Here is a 17895-nt window from a genome sequence, read left to right as displayed (position 1 = left end):
AACGCATAAAAAGGCATGACTTACAAACAAATTGAGAAAAAATACCAAAAAATCATGTCATTTCAGGGGCTCATGTATTCTCACCTCCATATAAAAAAAACACACACGCTTTCCCATATTCTCACAATTTTTCCACGATATGCGCGTATCGTTATTATAAAAACCTCCATTGATATATATAGGTGGCATGAGAAATGTTTAGGGAATTTAGTTCCTGTTATAGGCTTAACTTTCCTTTTCTTGGAATGGAATTGTATATGTGATTTAATTCAGGTTTTTATTATTGTTATGTTCTTTTGGATTAAAAATACAAACCATTTTTACTCCTTTTCTTTCTTTTTTTGGAGGGGGGGGGGCGTTTTGGGGGGGGGGCAAAAATGCGTTTTGCCCCCCCCCCCCCATTTTTTGGTTCGGGGGGGGGGGGGGGGGAGGGGGGATGGGAGGGGGGATGGGAGGGGGGTGAGTGCCCCCCCCCCCCTGCCCCACTTCCGGCGGCTATGACCGTAGCTAGCGCTAAAGAGTTTAATACTTTTTTTAAATAGTTATTAGTGGAATTAGGATTTTAAAGTCACTGGGAGCATGCCATGACCCATACCCTGCCCCCCCCCCCCCCCACTCAATGTTATAATAGGGTACGCATATGCTCGTTCCCTCTTTTTGAAAGCACTCCCTGAGGACTGCCAATATTTCCGAACCCCCCCCCCCCCCCCTCTCTCTCCATGCAGACTGTGCTGGCAACTGACAACTCTCTCCGTCTAGAATTAACATGATTAACCAAATTGTCTGTAACTCGAAGTTTCACCTACTACCTAGGTCTAGATCTAGACTATATCGACTCTCTCACTAGCTCTCAGCAAGATATGCGTCTCATTATCTCCAGGAAGCTCCGACGCCGAATTCGAAGGCGTCGGCATATCGGAGCTAGCTCTCAAAACACTCAATCAGGCTAGATCTAGATCTACATCTAATTTTTAAACTAGACTCTATCACTATCAGTATCAGTTTTTAGTTTAAAGTCAAATGAACATTCAAAATAAAAAATCATATAGACTAAGTTAGACTTTCTAAAATTTATGTAATTTAGTCTAGACTATGTCTGATTTACCGTTCTTAATTGGGCTGGGCTGGATGGTTTCCTTTTGTCTCTTGCTCCCGGCTTGCTCAGTCGGTCCCTCTCTAGCTCTCTTTCATTCGCCTTGCTGATACGATGCAGGCACGGTCATGCCGTATACAATGTATGTGCTATATGGGGAAAACCAGCGAGTAGGAAAACCCGTCCATCCCGTTGGCGAATTTTTTTTCCGTACTCGAGAGGGCAAATACCCCATGTGCGCATGCGCGTGGACTTGTGATTTCTCTGCTACTTCCCATACGAAATGTACATGTATTCGCATGTACTGTGCACGATTCGCGTTCTACGAGTAAACGATGGCATAGTAGTCTTCAAACACAGACTCTGATTTGCCAGTTTGACAAAACAATTACGCATATATCGTGCGTAGCAATAGTACTAGTATTCAAGTCTGAGTAGTTGTATGATTCAGACATTTTAGTGCTTACAGAAATGCATCCCAAATTGAATAGCATGGTATAGTAGTCTGCAAGCACAGACGCTAATCGGACAGTTTGACAACATAGTGTCTTGAGTAGTGCTTTATATTCAAATATGTGTAGTTTTATGATTCAGACCCTACTGGTGCGTGTATTGGAAAGGCATCTCAACTTGCAGAGTGGCATAGTAGTCTGCAAGCACAGACGCTAATCTGACAGTTTGACAAAATAGTGTTATTCAAGTCTGAGTAGTTTTATGATTACTAGTATGTTGTCAAACTGTCAGATTAGCGTCTGTGCTTGCAGACTACTATACCATTCTATACAAGTTGGCGACTTGAATAAAGTACTTCTCAGCACACTACTAGTATGTTGTCAAACTGTCAGATTAGCGTCTGTGCTTGCAGACTACTATACCATTCTATACAAGTTGCAATGTATTTCCATATGCACTACTGGGTCTGAATCATACAACTACACAGACTTGAATAAGCACATCGCGACACATACGCATATTGATTTGTCAAACTGGCAAATCAGAGTCTGTGTTTGAAGACTACTATGCCATCGTTTACTCGTAGAACGCGAATCGTGCACAGTACATGCGAATACATGTACATTTCGTATGGGAAGTAGCAGAGAAATCACAAGTCCACGCGCATGCGCACATGGGGTATTTGCCCTCTCGAGTACGGAAAAAAAATTCGCATCCCGTTGGTCCGTTTAGTTACCTTGACTTCATGCATTGTAGAAGTGGGGGGAAAATCCACTCTGCTATGATCGACCTGGTAGAGGTCATTATTGCGATCGACGTGCCGTTTCTCATAGAGGGCTCGCTCCGCATTGCATTAATCATATTCTGCAGATCGAGATCATCTTTTTAAGTTGTCATCACAAATGATCAGTGAAACACAAATAACCAACACCATGGACCGTGTCGATCCCGGGGGGATCAGGTGGGGGGGGGGGGGGGTGGCCTGTACAATCATCCCCCCCCCCCCAATAATTCACAATCACAAAAAAAATGTAGAGAAAAATTACATATGGAAAACTTTTAGCCCTAAACGCGCATAAAAGAATACAGCACTAAACAACCGCTTTAACGAAGAGAACGCGCTCAAGTGCACTCTTGCGTGAAAGTACACTGATCGGACTAGTTCAATGCGACAAAGCAGGGGTGCGAGCGCTTGCTCTCGTTGACTACTTACTAACACTAACAAACTAGAATTAGAAATGAAACTCACCTACTATTAAATAAATGCAAAATTACGGTAGACTACACCAGCAGAGGCTTGCCATTACACCGTAGACGAAATCGAACTCATTCCCTTTGCCAATGATTATACTGACTTCCCTCTAGTTGGAGTGCAATGACCCATTCGGGTGCGCATGTATAGACATGATGCGCGTAATGCGGTCTCCGAGATTTTGAGCGCAACGCACACACTCTGTACGCACTGCGTTAAATACACACACTGACCTATCTCTACAGCGATTGCACGGAAGCTATAACTGTGCATACACCAGTTTACAGTTGTGTGCGCCATTTTAAACAAAGCTAATGACCTAGGAGTCATGTATTTATGCGTAAATTAAGATTGCGCCCATGCAAATAATGATGACATCACTGCCTGCGCGCTGCGTTGTGCGCGCACATCATCATTTGCATGGGCGCAATTTTAATTTACGCATAAATACCAGAGGTCAGAGGTTATTGGCCCCAATTTTGGGGCCAATGACCCGAGGTCAACTGTCTGCGCATGCGCACTGAAACAACTGTAAACTGGTGTATTGTTTGTACGGTACGGGCGCACTCGTTGTGAGTAGCTATAGCGCTACACTATCCCAGTCACCTTGGTTTACTATGAAAAGCTACCTTTTATTTGTTGGAAAATTGCCACCGTTTCCCCTCCACAAATGAAAACAATCGTTATACCAACGTAAAGGTGGGATGTCAAGGTTTCTGAATCCGTCCGAAGATTTTTTATACGTCACTCGTGTAAGATTTGCCGACTGGTTGACTGAGCGAAACCCGACAAAAAAGGGGAAAAACAGTGCAATCTCCATAGGCAGGCTGAAAAAGTCAAAACTTTTAGGGGAAAATGGCAACCGTTTCCCCTGAAAGAATAATCCCAAATTTAGTATCATTTTTAAGACGACATTTCAAATTATAAGAAACCGTCCGAAGATTTTTTTTTTAAATTTCCATTTTCCCGTAATACCAGCAATTATATCAAAACATGGCTTTTTTGGTGTACGTTCCCCGTGCTTAACAGGATAAGCGACGAGGCGCAGAGCAGATGCGCGTAAGTTTTCCATATGGATGAGAGCCCGATGAGAGTAGTTAATGGTTATTACTCGCAAGATGACCATCCATATACACATTTTGCTATCTCATTTTCATAATACATACAGAGTCAGGCGCGGATCCACGGGGGGGGGGGGCGACGGGCCCCCCCCCCCCCCCCCCCCCCCCGAAAAAAAAAGGAAAGGAAAGGAAAGAAAAGGAAAGGAAAGGAAAGGAAAGGAAAAGGGAAGAAAGAAGGGCTAAAACACGAGTTAGGAGTGCCGGACCCAGGGCCCGCACCTATTCGTATATACAGGCCAAGCTCCCGCGGTTCAGCTGGACATGCATGCGCCGAGCTTTGGGTTGTTTTCAGGTCAAAACTAGCTCTAATTCTGGGCCTAATTCGTGTTTAAGGCTTATATATTATGATAGAAACAAAATGCCGATGATCTCTCTACACTAGGGCGTACAAGTTACAACGTTCAAAAGTATTTCAGGACTCGGCTAACTTCAGGTCCATCTGTCAAATCATCATGCAGTTACACAGTGTACAGGGTCCGCGGTATGGCGGGGCTCGAGCCTCCCCTTCCCCCCCCCCCCCCCCCCCCCCCTCTTATTTGAAAAAGTGTTTTAAAGAGAAACAGAATGAAACCAACCAAGGGTAAGGCCCCGGAAAAAAAAAATTATCTACATAAAAGCGCGACTTAGCAAAAGTAATTAAGGAAAAAAGCACGAAAAATAGCAAATGCGAAAAGTAAAAACACGGAGGCATCGTGAAGCATGTCGGTAAAGCTTCCAAATTCGGCAGTTCGCGGATTCATGAAATTAGTTCCGTAAAAGTGGTCGTAAAAGCCTGATTTATTCAGAAAATTACTCATTTTTATCGCCAGAATCTGGGTAAAAACACTGCATTCAGTTGAACAGGTGCCCAGAAGACGACCTGTCAGTCTAAATTTTTCTTTTTCAATCTGCCCATAATATTTATTACATGTAAATTGTACCGAATAAAATTAGTCTCTAGTTTATTAGTGTCACAGATGGGTTGTTACTGTTACATTATATGGACAGATTGGATAGATGCGTAAATCATTAAAAATTAAAATCAGTATACGATGCGAAAAGGATTCTTCTCCAGCTTCCGGAAACCAACCTGCCATTTGGGTGCCAGGTAAAAATGTCAGAGGTAAAAATGTCAGAGGAAAAAATGTCAGAGAAAAAAATGTCAGAGGAAAAAATGTCAGAGGTAGAAATGTCAGAGGTAAAAATGTCAGAGGTAAAATTGTCAGAGGAAAAAAATGTCAGAGGTAAAAATGTCAGAGGTAAAAATGTCAGAAGTAAAAATGTCAGAGGTAAAAATGTCAGAAGTAAAAATGTCAGAGGAAAAAATGTCAGTCGTAAAAATGTCAGAGGTACAAGCAAAAAAATTAGCAAAGTGTTTCGTACATGTCCTGAGGATAATACAATGTGGAAAATAGATTTTGAAATTTATTTTGTTGTGATCAGGCTTGCATATAATGAATGTCTAACATTTTTTGATATTTTGATTTGGTTGATGTGTTAATGTTTGTGAAACGGACCGGTTTGGCCGGTGGCAGCCTGCAACATAGCCCGTGTAACGTTCCAGAGACGAACAAAGTCCAAACGAAGAAATGAAAATTCTCGACAAAAGTCAAGTGTTAAAGTGAGTAGTGCATTTAGTACAAAATAGTTACATAATCCCGAGGATTCACGAAAAGTTACATATAAGGGCTGGGCGCCCCGAACTCTGCTAAAGCTTTAGCACCTAATGGCGGCAAAGGAAGTGGAGTAAGAATAAGAAAATCAAGAAGTCGCTCCGAAAAGTAAAAAGTCTCTCCGAAAACTAAAAACCCGCTCCAAAAAGTAAAAGACTGTCTCGATTCAGAAGCTCATCCCCATTTTAAACTCTCCGACAATTATAAATAACGATGTCATTTAAACCGAACCTCTGCAAAGCGCGCACTTCTCTAAAATGTGATCATGGTGCGGTTGGCATTTAAAGATAAAGTTGAGTTCTGGTCTTGCGAAGTTGCATTCTGAAAGAAACGGTGTGGAAGCAATCAGAAAAGGTTGATCATCTAGCATAAACATGCAAGTATTGGTGTGTAGTGCAAGGTTTTGGAGTCATCAAAATGATAAAATCTTTGGCTCAGTCTTGGTAAAGTAACAAGCACTGTACACAGAAAGATATTGATATGGGACTACACAAACATATGGCATACAAATCGGGCCTCATTTTAAAGCTGTTACTTGTCATATCTGGGATATGAAGTCATTTGAAATAGATTTTTAAGGAATAACTTTTTTCTTTGATGTTCTTCCACACTTGCATAATAAGAATGATAACAAACGCTCACATTATTGTTCACTTTTCCCCAGAACTCAACCTTCTCTTTAATTGATGTAACGTGGGCGGCTTTCTGCTTTGTATCGGAGTAACAAAGCTGCTTATTGATTTTTCCCAGACTATTTTATACCGCAATAGTAATCGACAATATTTTATTGCAACGTGCGCACTTCGGGAATGTGATGGTGCGGTTAGCACTGATAACATGGCTTTCTGCTTTGTTTCAGCATGGACCCTACTTTCAGAGTATCAAAATACCAAGCCCACAAGAAAGTGGAATTGTCGGAAATATGCATTTATTGGAAATTACATATAATAGTAGTCATTGCCACGCAGTTGAAATGTCCAACAATCTTCAAAAGTGAAGGAGAAGTGGGGGGGGGGGGAGGTTCATAGATATCTGATCCTATTTTGTGGGCTGTACTGACTTTTCTTTTTATTTAATGATTACACCATGGAGCGACAACTCAGCCTATAAAACATGGCCAAACTTCTCGATTTTAGAAATCTTTCCCCCCGGAAGTTTGCTCAGTGTACCAGTACCATTTGCTTATACAAAAGCATAATATACCGGTAAATAAATATTGAACTAGGCAGAATAATGGGACATGCATGGTTGCTACTCCGAGTTTCATGCCTTGCAAGCGATCATCAGACAAATTACTGATAGCATGCATTCATCAAAGTACATGATTCCTCTACAACCTTGGTACAAATACGCTCAAAATAAGAGCTATACAATACATGTATATCCGTCCTCCATTTATTACCACAATTACTTTACTGGGGCCTACAGCCTTACAAGCTTGCTTTCATGTAGGTCCCATCATATTTCTCTTAGTTAAATCACAAATTCATATTGACCACTTATCTTTGTTATTATTATTTGTTATTAAAATAAAAACAATTTTGTACTTCATTTGAAATAAATGTATGTTTATGAGAAATATGAAAATAAATGAAATGAAATGAAAAATAAGACTACAATACCTGAATACAATGCAATAAGAATACTCATGAGTAATTCCAATTGTATTTTTATTAGTTAAGTCTTTAGTCTTTTAGAGGTATTTGTACCAAGGTTGTAGGATAATCATGTACTTTTAAGAATGCTATCAGTTGCCTGATGACTGCTTGCAAGGCGCGAAACTCGGAGTAGAAACCATGTCCCATTGGTCTGCCTGCTCTGCCTAGGCATTGACCACTGTTCGGAAGGATATATAAAGCAAAGCATATATATAAGAGGAAGGGGAGAGCAGCCGGGTCACCGTGCCCCAGAAGAAGAATACCCCCCCCCCCCCGTCTTCTTTCGGCAATAATCGGGCAAAAAGTCACAATTTTGGGCCGAAAGGTAAATAAATTTAAACTGGGAAAGTGGAAAATAAAGAAGCGGTGAAATAACGACTGCAGAATATCCCTCGCTGTTCTTTTTCGATAAGCCTAATTAAATATATAACCCGGGTGTAATTATAACAAGCTTGTCACATGCTTTTGTTTTTATTGTATACCTCTAACATTTATACCTCTGACATTTTTACCTCTGACATTTTTACCTCTGACATTTTTACCTCTGACATTTTTTCCTCTGACATTTTTACCTCTGACATTTTTACCTCTGACATTTTACCTCTGACATTTTTACCTCTGACATTTTTTCCTCTGACATTTTTACACCGAGCCGGGATTTGTGTTGTGTCCTGCAGGACGTAATTACTCACCTCTTTTGCATAATGTGTGCGTGAGATTTGGTTCTTTCTTATACGTGCCCCTTTTCATCTCCGATGAGTGCATGCCCTTATTAAAATTTGAGAGGTGCCCCCTTTAACTCTGTAATAAGTGCCCCTTTTCATCTAAGATTAGTGACATTTTTCTTCTGAAAATTGCACTTTTTCCGTTGTCATAAGTGCCTATTTTCATCTCTGGTGAGTGCCTCTTATTAAGTGCGAGGAGTGCCCCATTTTCACCTCTGGTAATTCCCCTTTTTACTTTGACATGTGCTCTTTTTCATTTCAAATAAGTGTCATTTTCCCCTTTGGATATGTGCCCCATTTTCCACTCCCCATAAAAAGTGCTCCTAATCTAAAGGGATTAAGAGGAACTTTTCTTTAATTTCACCCAAGTGTGGCTCGCTACGCTCGCTCGTATTTAAAGTTGATATAATTATGGTTCATAATAGATCTTTTCAGTCTTTCATGATTAGATTGTGCTTAAAACCCCATCAGGATTTTTTTTCTTCTTTATAAGATGTAATTTTTTTCACTGCGACCTCACAAATCCAAATTTTTTGCTCGCTCGCTTCGCTCGCTCGCAAAAATTATTCGTACCATCACAAACCAACTATACAAAGTAAATGTGTGATGCTTGAACAGTATGGACCATGTTAAGAGAGTAACAGACATTGAAATCATCCCTGTAATCACATTGTATGGGTATATACCAATGTCTAAAAAAACTGTAAATTTTCGCTTTGAGGTTTCCCTTAGTAGGTGCCCCTTTCTCCCGGAAAGTGCCCTTTATTGATGATGCCCCCCCCCCCACACCCTTTGAATGACCTCATTTGCCCCTGGCCTGCTCAAACCTCCGAGCTTCCAGGGGCACCGCCCCTTGGACCCTACGCCAACTTTACGCTACGCTCTACCTGTTCATAAATACTTTAGCCCCCCCCCCCCCTACTTTGAAAAACGTTCACCGGGGCCTGATGTGAGGTGTTAAAGCTGCAGCCCGAATCAAGTTATTGCTGTCTGCCCATCACAACTGCTGCACTAGTCTTGTACTGACTGATTTTGACAATCAAGTGATACCCGAGGTATTAGGAATCTGTACCATGTCAATTGTGGTTGTCAACATTGTTGCAATTGAAGATCTTGTTTAGAAATGAAATAAAAAGGATAAAAGATATACTTTATGGACTCTTGATCTTAACCACTTACACCTAGAGGCAGTGGCGTACGCAGGATTTTTCCAAGGGAGGGGGGTTAACATTTTGAAATCGGGCCAAAAATTTCGCAACGACTCAGCCAGCCGCTGAATAAGCGGGGGGGGGGGGGGGGGGGAGGGGTTGTTCTAAAATACACACATACAAAAACAACTAAAGGGGGGTGGGGGGTTAACCCCCCCCCCCCCCCCCTGCGTACGCGCCTGGCTAGAGGTACCGGTGCCATGAATACCAGTGTCCTAAAGACTTTTTGTCACAACAGGGTACTATGCGGACTGCACACATAGTCCCGATTCTTGTGTTTCCAGTCTTTTCCTCCTATCATAAATTTATGCTGGAAAAAGTCACAGATTTTAAATGATATCCTGGCAAAAAGTATACACCAAATCGCACAAATTGAGTTTACAAATTCGATTTTCTTCACCTTTTCAGGGGGACACATCCCCCCTCAGACTCCCCCTGTCCGCGCAAGCGCGGAACGCGGCGCTGACGCGCCGCTCAATATTTTCTCACAAATTGGGCCCCCCCCCCCCTCGACGCCGGCTGGATCCGCCCCTGATATTAATTACATAGAAAACGAAGTAAATGAGACAACCGTATATGAGACAAAAATAATTGAATTCTCGCTCATACGGCTTCAAAAGGAATTGATGGGTTTATTCAATTTATTTAATCAACAGCATCATAGAAATGCAGTGCGCCAAATGCAAAGCCGCAGCGTTAAAAAGCAACGAGCTAAGTAGAGAGTGGGAGAAATAGATAATGAGGGAATGAGACGGTACAGGCGCGTAGCCAGGGGACGGGGCGGTCGCCTAAAAAAAAAAAAAAAAACGCCGGCCAAAAAAAAGAGAGAGAGAGAGAAAACAAGAAAGGCAGAGGACGTTGGAAGAAAAAGGAATAAGAGTCGAGAACGGTACAACGAATCGTCTTCTTTCCCTAATAATTTAATGAAACGTCAAAGCTTCCGCGCTTCGCCCGGGAAGGGGGGGCGGACTGAATTCAGACAAGGATTAAGAGGCAAGAATGGTACAACGAATCGTCTTCTTTCTTTAATAAGTTAATGAAACGTCAGAGCTTCCGCGCTACGTGCGGAGGACGGCGAGCTTGATTCAAATAAGGATTAAGAGTCGAAAGCGGTACAACGAATCGTCTTCTTTCTCGAATAATTTAATGAAACGTCAAAGCTTCCGCGCTTCGCGCGGGTAGGAGGTGGACTGAATTCAGACATGGATTAAGAGGCAAGAATGGTACAACGAATCGTCTTCTTTCTTTAATAATTTAATGAAACGTCAGAGCTTCCGCGCTACGTGCGGAGGACGGCGAGCTTGATTCAAATTAGGATTAATAGTCGAAAGCGGTACAACGAATCGTCTTCTTTCTCGAATAATTTAATGAAACGTCAGAGCTTCCGCGCTTCGCGCGGGTAGGGGGCGGACTGAATTCAGACAAGGATTAAGAGGCAAGAATGGTACAACGAATTGTCTTCTTTCGTTAATAATTTAATGAAACGTCAGAGCTTCCGCGCTACGCGCGGAGGAAGGCGAGCTTGATTCAAATAAGGATTAAGAGTCGAGAGCGGTACAACGAATCGTCTTCTTTCTTTAATAATTTTATGAAACGTCAGAGCATCCGCGCTTCGCGCGGGTAGGGGGGGGGGCGGACTGAATTCAGACAAGGATTAAGAGGCGAGAATGGTACAACGAATCGTCTTCTTACTTTAATAATTTAATGAAACGTCAGAGCTTCCGCACTATGCGCGGAGGAAGGGGAGCTTGATTCAAATAAGGATTAAGAGTCGAGACCGGTACAACGAATCGTCTTCTTTCTTTAATAATTTAATGAAACGTCAGAGCTTTCGCGCTACGCGCGGAGGAAGGCGAGCTTGATTCAAATAAGGATTAAGAGTCGAGAGCGGTACAACGAATCGTCTTCTTTCTTTAATAATTTAATGAAACGTCAGAGCTTCCGCGCTACGCGCGGAGGAAGGCGAGCTTGATTCAAATAAGGATTAAGAGTCGAGAGCGGTACAACGAATCGTCTTCTTTCTCGAATAATTTAATGAACGTCAAAGCTTCCGCGCTTCGCGCGGGTAGGGGGGGGGGGGGCGGACTGAATTCAGACAAGGATTAAGAGGCGAGAATGGTACAACGAATCGTCTTCTTTCTCGAATAATTTAATGAACGTCAAAGCTTCCGCGCTTCGCGCGGGTAGGGGGAGGGGGGACTGAATTCGGACAAGGTTAAGAGGCGAGAATGGTACAACGAATCGTCTTCTTTCTTTAATAATTTAATGAAACGTCAGAGCTTCCGCGCTACGCGCGGAGGAAGGCGAGCTTGATTCAAATAAGGATTAAGAGTCGAGAGCGGTACAACAAATCGTCTTCTTTTTCTAAAAATTTGAAGAAACGTCAAAGTTTCCCCTCCCTGCACCCCTCCCCCCTAGGGAGCGCCCTTCGCGTGCTCACTACCGCCCCCCTAAAATAAAATCCTGGCTTCGCGCTTGAGAGGAAAATAACCCAGGTAGCAAGCCCATGTGGAACCCACATGAGTCCCATATTCTCTGAAATGTTATCTTTATTGAGGGTGACTTGAAAAAGTTAATAACTTGGAAGGTAGGGGTGCAACCTGCCACACGCTTACTACCTCTTGGTTGCTTTGATCCATTGCCGAAAATATTTTGGCACCTATCATCCCCCCCCCCCCCCCCCCCAACCACGGATACAAATCGACACCCTGACCAACACTGCATGTGACGGACGATCGAGAGGTAAATAAATCCTTTATCGCCACATGGAGCGGCGCGCTCTTTCCCCCCAAATATCTGATATATCGAGGGATTATTGATCCGGGGGGGGCATAAAAGAATGGAATTACCCCCTCCCTCGCCCCCCCCCCCCTTTCCCTCGACTTATATCCGGGGAGAGGGGGGACTCACATATTAGGACATACGGGGGTGTGCCGCTCTAATGGGTCGTTTTTCACACAAAAATCCCAAAAGATGCTCCCACTTTTAACAAAAATACCTGAAATTGGTCCGTTTTTTCTTCTCAAATATCCAAAATTTCCAAAATTTTCGGGCTTTTGCCATGCAGACACCCGAAAAACACCCGAAAATTGTAAAAATTGGGTCTTTTTAGCCTATACCTATTACAAGCAAGAGAGAAAAGTGACCGAATTACTGAACTGTATTTTTTTTCATATTTCAAACGATTGAGACTAATGCCATCTTTTAGGTTAGGCCTATTACAGTGCGTCCCAGAAAAAACGAAACCGAGAAGTATCGATGTTCTATCATAACTTAATCACAACTATAATTAATGAATGATACATATTTGGAAAGCTTAGAGTCTCCTCTTTCGTGTGATGATACTCAGATGATGCATATGTCACACATGAGTGATTAAAAGCAATTTGAAGGAAGGAAACCAAAAAGACATTTGGCGGGCAGTATCTGAATTTCGAAGAAAAATTCACATTTCTAGAAAGTTGAGTTTCTGCCCTTTCATATGACACCTCAATCAGGAAAAATGAGCGAGGAATGACAAAGTTCTGTTTGTTTAAAGTAGTGCTTGCATTTCCATAATTGTATTAAACGAATTCGTTTTCACTGGCTGCCTGCCGTATCAATACACGAAATTAACAAAAGACTTAACTCCGTTTCGTTGACAATCAGCCGTAGACGAGAGTCTTCATGCATGGCTGATTGTCAACGAAACGGAGTTAAAGTCTTTTGTCAAATCTGCTTTTTGCTACGGCAGGCATCTATTCTAAAAGATGTCGACATGATGAGATCCAGGATCTTGTCATCTGATCATCTCTTCTACAGGATGTCGACATGATGAGATCCGGGATCTTCTCATCTGATCATCTATTCTAAAAGATGTCGACATGATGAGATCCGGGATCTTGTCATCTGATCATCTATTCTAAAAGATGTCGACATGATGAGATCCAGGATCTTGTCATCTGATCATCTCTTCTACAGGATGTCGACATGATGAGATCCGGGATCTTGTCATCTGATCATCTCTTCTAAAAGATGTCGACATGATGAGATCCGGGATCTTGTCATCTGATCATCTCTTCTACAGGATGTCGACATGATGAGATCCGAGATCTCGTCATCTGATCTTTTCGCTAGCAAGATGTCGACTTCCGAAGATAATTATCTCAACATCTGGGTGGCACTTTTAAGCTTCCATACTATCGTGTACTCTATCGTGTACTCTCCTGACGGGCGCTTCGTAAACAAAACCAGCCCTAGCTGGGGGAGACAGAGAGAAGGAAAAAAGGGAAAGGGAAAGAGAAGATAAAAGGAAAGAAAGAATAATAAGAAGAAAAGAGGGAAACGGGGGGGGGGGGGCGAAGGGCTCTTGCCTCCTCCTCACCCCCCCCCCCCCTCCCCGCCAAAAAATTAATCAGAGAGAGAGAGAGAAGGGAAAGGGAAAGGGAAAGAGAAGATAAAAGGAAAGAAAGAAGAGGAAGAAGAAGAAAAGAGGAAAACGGGGGAAGGGCGAAAGGCTCTTACCTCCCCCCCCCCCCCCCGCCAAAAAAATAAATCAGAGAGAGAGAGAGAGAGAGAAGGGAAAGGGAAAGAAAGAAGAGGAATAAGAGGGAAACAGGGGAAGGGCGAAGGGCTCTTGCCTCCTCCCCCCCCCCCGCCAAAAATAAATAAGAGAGAGAAGGGAAAGAAAATATAAAAGGAAAGAAAGAAGAGGAATAAGAAGGAAAGAGGGAAACGGGGGAAGGGCGAAGGGCTCTTGCCTCCTCCCTCCCCACCCCCGCCAAAAAAATAAATAAGAGATAGAGAGAGAAGGGAAAGGGAAAGGGAAAGAGAAGATAAAAGGAAAGATAGAAGAGGAAGAAGAAGAAGAAAAGAGGGAAACGGGGGCGAAGGGCTCTTGCATCCCCCGCCCAAAAAAAAAATAAGAGAGAGAGAGAGAGAGAGAGAAAAGGGAAAGGGAAAGAGAATAAAAAAGGAAAGGAAGAAGAATAAGAAGAAAAGAGGGGCTCTTGCCTCCTCCCCCCTCCCGCGCCAACAAATAAATAGGAGAGAGAGAGAGATAGAGAGAAGGGAAAGGGAAAGGGAAAGAAAATATAAAAGGAAAGAAAGAAGAAGAAGACGGAAAGAGGGAAACGGGGGAAGGGCGAAAGGCTCTTACCTCCCCCTCCCGCCATAAAGGGAAAGAGAAGGGAGAGGGAAAGAAAATATAAAAGGAAAGAAAGAAGAGGAAAAAGAATAAGAAAAGAGGGAAACAGGGGCGAAGGGCTCTTGCCTCCTTTCTTTTCTTTCTTTTCCTTTCTTTCCTATTCTCCCTCTTTTTCGTTTTTCTCTTTCTTTCTTCTCTTTCCCTTTCCTTCTCTCTCTCTCTCTTATTTATTTTTTGGCGGGGGGCGGGGGGACGAGGCAAAAGCCCTTTGCCCCCGTTTCCCTCTTTTCTTCTTCTTCCTCTTCTTTCTTTCCTTTTATCTTCTCTTTCCCTTTCCCTTTCCCTTCTCTCTCTCTCTCTGATTTATTTTTTGGCGGGGGGGGGGGGCAAGAGTCCTTCGCCCTTCCCCCGTTTTCCTCTTTTCTTCTTCTTCCTCTTCTTTCTTTCCTTTTATCTTCTCTTTCCCTTTCCCTTTCCCTTCTCTCTCTCTCTCTGATTTATTTTTTGGCGGGGAGGGGGGGGGGGGGAGTGAGGAGGAGGCAAGAGCCCTTCGCCCCCCCCGTTTCCCTCTTTTCTTCTTATTATTCTTTCTTTCCTTTTATCTTCTCTTTCCCTTTCCCTTTTTTCCTTCTCTCTGTCTCCCCCAGCTAGGGCTGGTTTTGTTTACGAAGCGCCCGTCAGGAGAGTACACGATAGAGTACACGATAGAGTACACGATAAAATTGATATATCGTGAACTTTATATCGTGAACTTCTCACGATAAAATTCACGATATCGTCAATTTCATCGTGAAAAGTTCACGATAAAGTTCACGATATCGTCAATTTCGTGAATTTCTTCGTGAAAAATATGCGATAAAATTGACGATATCGTGAATTTTATCGCATATTTTTCACGATTTAGTCTATTCGCGATGTCCCTTCAGGGCCACCATACATTATGCGTACCCTAAATAACACTGAGTGGAGAGGCCGGGTATCAGCGTACTTTTTGTAGAAATACACACACACAATGGCTACTGACCCACATTCATTCCTTTACCCAAAACCTTGGTACAAGCGGATTTTGACAATACTTTTTAAAAATTAAGCCTGCTGTTGAGTCATCCTTGGCAGCATTATGGTATGAAAATGGTATCATTATAGACATGTTCTTAGTTCTTCTTTAAAATTAAATATGATTAAAGGTCACATAAGTTATAATTCTGTGATAAGAAGATTTCACAGTTGGGTACACTTTGTTTTTAAAACGCACTGTATAGAACTAGAAGGATTGGTTCTTGACATTGAAGAAAAATAAATGGGGATGCTGTAAGTAGAGCGTGGGGGGGGGGGGGGGGGGGGGCTATTTGTATAGGGATGAAACTCAATCTCTGTTGTCATCACAATACATTTTTTATTAATTGATTATTTGTAGTTTTATTTGTACAGGGTAGCATTGTACGTTACAAAACCACTTACCACAATGGCCATGTTGGCCTAACAATAATATGATTAAAGATTTACATTATAGGGAAAAAAAAGGCAAACAAAAACAACAACAGCAACCAAAATATTGCAGCTGAAATTGTAAAATACATAGTTAGGCCCTACCCTCTGCAGGCACGTAGCCAGAGTTTGATGTTGTTGTTGTTATTGTTGTTGTTGTGTTGTTTTTTTTTTGGGGGGGGCACATACATGTAATCGATCGAGGTTAAAAAATGTTCAACCGATCTTGGAAATTTGGGGGGGGGGCACGTGCCCCCCCCCCCCCCCCGTGGCTACGTGCCTGACCCTCTGCGCATTATATTTCATCTTTATGAATCACCTTGACTTGTCAAATTCGAAGAATATCGATGTGTTATATTTTAATTCCCATATTATGTATGGTGATTATATCTACAACTCTCTTTTTGTTTGCTCTCTTAGGTTCACATCCACCAATCTGCACGTCTGATTTTCTGCTTTCTTTTATAGAACAATAACTCATTGACTTTGTACTTGAACCAACACATACGCTCTAACTTGAAGAAACAATGTATATCCCACGCAGATTCGAGTAGCTGAAGTTTATTGGTATTTTAAAATGTAAATTCTGATCACAAGCAGTGGAGAGGGGAATATACCCCCTTATCCCAACCAAAATTAGGGGGACATCATATCATCAGTCCTCAAAATGTTAAAGGCATTCTTCTTTTTTTAATACCTAACTAAATATCAAAATGTCTTTTAACACTTGTAATTTGAAAGCCGTCCCCTATCCCACTTATTACCCCCCACCCTCCAAGTTTGAGATCCTGATGATGCCTTTGTTTGCAACACATCCAAAGCAGTTAAAATTGAACTTTAAAATAAACAAAATCACAAGGAAATCTGGTATCAAATTCTTTATTAAAAGAAATTCTACATTATTTTCTGAAAGTGTACAAGCTAGTCTTCATGTAGACCATTTCTATCATAACAACAACAACAACACCCTTAAATCAACACACCTTGCGTAGATAAAGCTTAAAATACATTTATTCTGCGATTACCTTCTTGGTAAAATACCAATTTGAACTGCGCAAATAAACTATTATACATTTTACAATCCCATAAACATATATAAATGTAGACGGTTGTGATGCCTGGTCGCATAGCTGTCAGAAAGAATGTAATGTGTATTAGTACTGTGTACACTGTACATGTAAATGTATCTGGAATGATATTCAAATATTAAATAACACTAGTTGAGAGGAAAGTGAAATGCGAGCCACTTGAAAGGAATAGCTGCATTTTTCAATTATAAAATCCATGGATGTTGAGCAGCAGGGCATAAGTGCCTGCCCATAGTACATAAAATAAGTTTTCCATGATGTTAAAATCTATAACATATAAGTGCATTTAGAAAACATCTTATATACATGGTTGATGATAGTTTTGTTCATTCAAAATCATGACATCTTTATATGAATTATGCATCAATGAAATATCGTTTACACCGTTTCGTTTCATTATCAATGTGGAAACAAATTTTGAACGAGATAATTATTAGATATCATATAAATCAGTTCAAATACGATGAAAACAAGTGACACTAATACAGAGTCAAAATAACGGTATAATTCTTTAAAAATTCATTAAAATATATGAAGTCTAAAGTTCAAGTTGATAGTACACACTTCTACCATCTCACCGTTACATCTTAACATTACACCACTTCCTACATTGGAATGTACATTTCCTACTGTACTGTATACCAAGAAGAGGCATCTCAATGAGATTTCAGGAATATAACAATATATTACATTAGGAGACATGAATAGAGCTCATATCTAAAATACGTTAGGCACTGCAATGATGCCAAAACACATTAAAAGAGGAGACAATTCCTTGATATATCATACGGGGAAAACAAAACAATACAGTGAAACCTCGATATAAAGGACGTGGTTATCACAAACTCATTACCATAGCTAGCATATACTGTGTCTCGTTTTAGCGACTTTTTATGCAATATCTTTTGGTCCAGAATGCTGGGAATTACACATAAATTCAAATTCAAAGTTTATCAAACAGTCTTCATAAAAACACACAAATACAGGGTAGAATGATAAAATAAAAAAAAGATAATGATAAAAATTGCAATG

This window comes from Strongylocentrotus purpuratus, unplaced genomic scaffold (genome assembly GCF_000002235.5).
Source record: "Strongylocentrotus purpuratus isolate Spur 01 unplaced genomic scaffold, Spur_5.0 spur5_scaffold_21, whole genome shotgun sequence".
Lineage (NCBI taxonomy): Eukaryota > Metazoa > Echinodermata > Echinoidea > Camarodonta > Strongylocentrotidae > Strongylocentrotus > Strongylocentrotus purpuratus.
The sequence above is the reverse complement of the archived record's forward strand: the minus strand, read 5'-3'. Positions refer to the sequence as shown.